Here is a 6,000-nt window from a genome sequence, read left to right on the forward strand (position 1 = left end):
TATTTCTTCAAAATTGCTCACTCCCTCCTAATTTAAATGGCTAGCTCAGTTAAAGGGGTGAAAAGGTTGTCGTTTTCAGAGTGGGACTATCAATCAAATAGCCTGAGGTGAGTCATATACAAAGAATGGCCCTAGGAGCTGGCCTGCAAAGCCAGGCATCATCACTGCACCACAAACCACCCAGTCTCAGCTCCAGCCTGCCAGATGACGTCAGCATCCAGACTGCCTCCCAGATCCTGAATTTAGGGCCCCCAAACCCTGCATTGCCTCCTAGAAATGACCTTTCAACCTCTAAAGATAAATATATGTCTATATAAAATAAAAAGCTCTACATATCTATATATCTATATAAAATCACTTCAGGTTATGCTAACCTCCTCTGAGCCTTCCCTCTATCAAGCCTACTTCCTCTATTTTCCTGTCTCCTTGTCTGTTCTCTTTTCTTCCCCCCAGATTACTTTCAACTTTTATAAATACCTGGATCCTTGTCTGGCCTTGAGTCAGCATAGTCTTCAGCCATCTTCCCGAGTTTGCCGACCTCAGGCTCCAGCTCTACACAAATGGCTTAAACTGGCTCAAATGGATTTTAACTGGACAGAAATGATTTTTTTCCTTTGTCATACAATATCTAAAGTGATCAAGATCAATTTCTGGCCATTTTCAATCCACTTGGTCCAGATTAAAGCGCTTACGCAGGAGCTAGGCACTGAGGGGCTCAGGATGCATCAGGAAGGAGATGAAACTGCGTCAAATCTGCTCAGAAGACCAGTGGGGGACAAAAAGGACCTGATGCTGAGGACCATACCATTAGTAATGGTGACGCTGGAGGGGGAATCAGAAAGAACCTAATAGTCCATGAGGTAGGATCAAACCACTGTGGACCCCGGGGGAGGGGCTAAAAGCCTGATGCTCAATGACGCAGTATCTAATCATTCCTGTGAGAAAGGAGGGGAAAGATGCTGATGCTCAGCAGATAGGAACAAACCACTGCCATGTACAGGGAACTGAATGGGGATGCTTTAGTGCAAGACACCATCAAACCACTCTAGGTTACGAGCTAGATAACTAGAGGGAAGGCTAAAAGCATAGAGGGCCTAATAATCTGTGATACAGGAGCAGGCCACTCTGGAGGTTTAGGGGCAAGGATGCTGTTCTGAGAAATAGGACCAAACCACTGGTGAAAGGAGGGGAGCAGGAAAGAGCTGAAATCTCTTAAAGCAAATTTAATTCCCCCTAGTGACATAAAAGAAGATTCAATATTCTGGGAGACAGAGTCAAATCCTATTTCATGATTTACAATGGGTTCGACATCTATTATCTCCTTTGCTCTTTACCCTGCCCTGATGGTTGGATCAGACCATCTTTCCACAAAAGCTTCTGCAGAAATTCTGAGCTGCCCCTTGAGGGTTGCTAGGCAACAGTGCAGCAGCTGCCCAGCGAACCTTGCCCTTTTGACATTAACCCCTTAGTTTCTGAAAGGAAAATAAGATGTATGAAAAGTAAGGAGCACGTTGAGGCAATTATCAACAAATGCTAGTCAAGGAGGAATGGATCCTGTACAAAGACTTAGCACATTTAGATGTAGATAGTGAGTGGGTGGGAAATGATGGCTACACAGAAGTGGGAATATCGTTACACAGCAACCATACTGTAGCCTTTAAAGAATCAAAACCAATCCCTGGTCAAGCCTTTGAGTCTTCCTATGACGTCCCTGACCAGTGCCTCTTGAACATCTCCTAGAGCTTTTTGAAGGCAGCTGTTGTAACTTCCTGGGAAACGTATCCCATTTTCCTAGAACTCTGGTGATCCTTTTTTCATTCTAGCAAACATCTCCATTTTGGCCCCGAGGTCTGTGTTTTATCTTCTAGAGCAGTGGTTGCTAAAGGCAAACTAAGACTCACAGGCCACATCCAACCTGCCGACTACTACTTTCATGCAGAATACAAGCTAAGAATGATTTTTGACATTTTAAATAGCTTTCTGTAAAGCAAAGGGAGGGTGGCATGCTCTTTTATTTACACACACATAGGGCTGCTTCCCTGTCACCAAGGTAGAGTTGAATAGGCACATAGAAACCCGGACAGTTCTCAAAACCATAACATGCACACTGCCTAGCTCCTTAGACAATGAGTGTGCTAAATCTCATGAGGCCTGCCTTTTTAGTTGGGAAAAACAACTGACCCTATAGTTTGGTGGTCTTTCACTTAAGAGACCTCGAATACTTTGGAGACTCTGTCAGCCCTTCCTCCACATCCACCTTACTAGACTGGACAGCTGGGAAAGAAGTGAGGCCCGGCCTGAGATACAGTGACCATGCAAACAAGCTAGCTCTTTCTGGTACTGATGTTACAAGGTCCTTAGCTCCCCATTGTGCCTGCCTTCATGAGCTCAGGGCTAACTAACCTGGTCAGGAAGACAAAGCCCACAGTGATGTCTGCCAGGCATCCAGTCCCATTTTCCATGGCCTCTGTTGATCCTGGAGCCAACCTTCAGGCTGGACTCAACAGATTCAGGACGAAAATAGGCGCTTGGCCGGGAAGGCTGGCTTTCCACAAAGTGCTCTTTCCCCCAATGGCCAAAGCAAACGCTGCAGGCTGGGGCTAACAGCCAGCCAGCCAGCCGCTCCCGACCTCTGCCGGCCAGCACCAAGGAGGCCCAGAGTCAACAGTGCACGCATGGGTCTTCTATTTCATTCCTCCTTAATTACTCCAACATCAGATCTCCCTTCAGAGAATCTGAAAAACCAAATAGAACTGAAGGTGGCTCTCGCCTCTAGGAAAAACTCAGAGATCTTCTACCAACCTCAACTTCAAAGATTTACTCTCGTAGACTTCTCAGGTCACCTTCGGCAGCCTCAGTTTAAACTGATTGCTCCTGTTTCTTAAGGGAAGGAAGGAATGAGCTACCAGCACCCCATGTTCTGACGGGCTCACAGGTCACATGGAGAATCGAAACAGTCAGACCAGTCCTTCTTCCTGAGTTAGGTGGCCAGTCTCCCCTCACTGTGAGAGGGCTTGGGTAAGAGCCGGGATTTGGACACTGAGTAAGAAGGAGGGCATGGAGAAAGGGAGAGGAGGAAAGCCAAGGAAAATGATAGAAGGGCCTAAGAGAGACTGAAGAACACCTTGCATTCTTGGTTTTGTTTTGTAGTACTGAAGATGGAACTCATAGCCTCAGAGACACCAAGCAAGCACTCTACCCCTAAGATACATCTCTAGTCCTCTCTTTACTTTTTGTTTTAAAACAGGGTCGAAGTTGCCCAGGGTGGCTCTGAACTTGGCCGGTAGCCCAGGCAACACTTGAATAATAATGTATAATATTGAATATATAAATTGAATGTAATATATAATAAATATAAGTGAGATCCTCCTGCCTCAGCCTCCCAAGTAGCTGAAATTACAGGCCCAGCAGAAGAAACTATGCCCATCTAGCACATGAAATCTCTTTGAACGCCATGACATGATCAATGAGTGACAGTGGGGCGGGGAGAGTAGACCTAGAAAACGACACTGCCTTAGGTATGATGTTTTCTTGACTGTCCATGTAGAAACTACTCTTCCAACGAACCTCCCTCTCTAATGATAATAACCGACATCGCTCAATAAAAAACCAGCCTGTAATTAATGAGAAATACATTCTCAGCGATGTTTTATTCCTAAACTGGTCAACAACATACCCCAGGATGACATAGCCAACTCACAAGGTCATTGTAAGATATTTTAAATTTTTGAGGGAAACATACAGCTCATAAACTGGTACTGTTGCCATTTTTACACCTAATTGCTCAATAAGTACAAATACAACATAGTTCTTTTCACTTAGGGTTCCATAAAGAAAATTACTGAGTCAATGGGGGTACAATGAACCAAAAAGTACTGGGCACTTGTGTATATACACTACATGTATTCTTTCATGTACTCTCCAGCCATTACCAAGTAAGTCCTAATATTGTTTCTATTTCTTTTTTTAATTTTATTTTATAATTTAATTTAATTTTACATATCAGCCACAGATTCCCTTGCCCCCCCCCACCTTCCCCCAAGCCCACCCCCTTATTCCCATCTCCTCCATGGCAAAGACTTCTATTTCTTAAAAAAAGAAACTAAGGCTCCAAAAGATGAAATCTTTTCCCCAGGGTACCCAGGCAAGTGACACCACAGTGAGAGCCCACTTGTGGGAAACTGCAGATAGTGTTTAACCTGTTCCGCATAACTAGCTCTAGGCCTATTGAAGTTGTAGGCTCAGAAGAATGTCTTCAGAGGATAGAATGTCCTTTGGGATATAGAAATGTTAGTACTATTCTAGGAGTCCAGAAGTGTCTTATTTCTAGACCAACACAGATACTATAAGAGGTATAAGGAAAGAGGTACTTCCTAAAAATAAATACTAAATATAAGCAAAAATTCAGATACCTTTCAAACTATTTCAACTATTCAACTGCTTTGAATAAATTTGGGGGATCTCCATGCCTTATATAATCTTACCTTAATTCCTTGTTTTATTAGCATATATTTGTTGTACATAGTATATGATGGGTTTAGTAAGGACAATTTCTTTCACGTGTAAAAAGTACTCTGATTATAGCCATTTCCCATACTCTTTCTTCTGTCCTCCCTCCTGCACTCTGTCTCTTGCTCCCCCTCTCATCTTCCTCCTGCCAGCAGTCTCCCTTATGCTTTTATGTTATAGATATGGTCTTGTGTAGCTACAGAAACTAGAGGATCTATGAACGGGAGAAAATACACAATATTTGTCTGGCTCATTTCACTTACTACGATGATCATAAATATAGTCCATTTCCAGCAAACAAAACATTTTTATTCTTCATGACTGAATAAAGCTCTATCATCCATATGTACCATATTCTCTTTATCCATTCATCTGTCAACAGACTCTGAGGCTGATCCTGTAACTTGGCTGTTGTGAATAGTGTTTCATAAATAAGAATGGCAAGTATCTCTGTGATATGTTGACTTAGTGTCTTCGAAGTATATAGCCAGTGGTGGTACAGAAGTTACTCTAAATTTTAATTATCTTGAAGCATTTAAATTCATTGTTGTACTACAGTGCAAGGAGCAATTAGCTTTTACCTGGTGGAATATAAAATAGCCCTAGTTACCATTGCTCTCCCCTAAAGTAGGGACAAAAGAAAAAAGAAAAAATACAGTAGAGTATTCAAGAGAACCACAAAGGAAAGGGGCCGGTGTCACAGCTGAACCAGTGTGTAGCCTGGCCAACATCTGGGCTTTCCTGTCATGTGAAGAAAAACTCCTCAGCATTTTTTTTTTTGTCCATTTAAGTTGGGTTTGCCATAATTTGCAATCAAAACATCCTCTGTGGGAGTTACTTTCCTAAGTCCTGAGCACAATGTTCTTTATGCCCATGCATATATATGAACCCAGTTTCAGTGTTGGCTATCTACAGAAGACTGATCTGAACCACAAAACACAGTTTATTGTTCCATCCACTATGTATACATAAGCCATTATACATAGTTTTACTCTATAACACATCACAGTGAGTTACTTATGTATAGTTACTTCTTTACCTACGCTATCTCCCACTGTTTAGTAAATTTGCAGTGCCTTACAAAGTATCAGAAAACCTTCCAGAAACTGAAGTCAAGTGTTAACTATTCAGTTCCCCTGCCGCTGGTGGACCAAATGATGCCCATAAGCCCTGTTCTTACTACATTTTCTGGAGGCTCAAAGACTTGACCTTTTATCTCTAGGCACATGCAGAATGGCTATAAATGTCAAAGTTCAGTCTGCTAGACCAGCATCCAATGTTCTACACCAAACCTGACACCAGAAGTCAGTGCAGAAATCGTTGGCATGAGCCATGAGTCTCAACGAACCCAGCACACAGATGGTGTCATGATGATGACCACAAATGTGGTCATGGAATTATAATCAGAGTACCACAAAGATTTTCAGAGCTGGGCGGTGGTAGTACATGTCTTTACTCCCAGCATTTGGGAGGAAGAGGCAGGCAGAGTTC

General features: G+C 42.8%; 1 long non-coding RNA gene across 2 annotated transcripts in view; it reads right to left on the reverse strand.

Moving 5' to 3' along the window:
• LOC114704880 overlaps positions 1-862 on the reverse strand; it is a 37,235-nt gene extending 36,373 nt beyond the window's left edge. Inside the window, exon 1 of one of the 2 annotated variants that reach the window (XR_003736326.1) lies at positions 478-862. This is a non-coding gene — a long non-coding RNA (uncharacterized LOC114704880). The remainder of the gene's footprint in view (positions 1-477) is intronic. The other variant, XR_003736325.1, reaches the window with a different exon arrangement.
• Between the last annotated feature and the right edge of the window lie 5,138 nt (positions 863-6,000).

The sequence above is a fragment of the Peromyscus leucopus genome, chromosome X (genome assembly GCF_004664715.2).
Source record: "Peromyscus leucopus breed LL Stock chromosome X, UCI_PerLeu_2.1, whole genome shotgun sequence".
Classification (NCBI taxonomy): Eukaryota; Metazoa; Chordata; class Mammalia; order Rodentia; family Cricetidae; genus Peromyscus; species Peromyscus leucopus.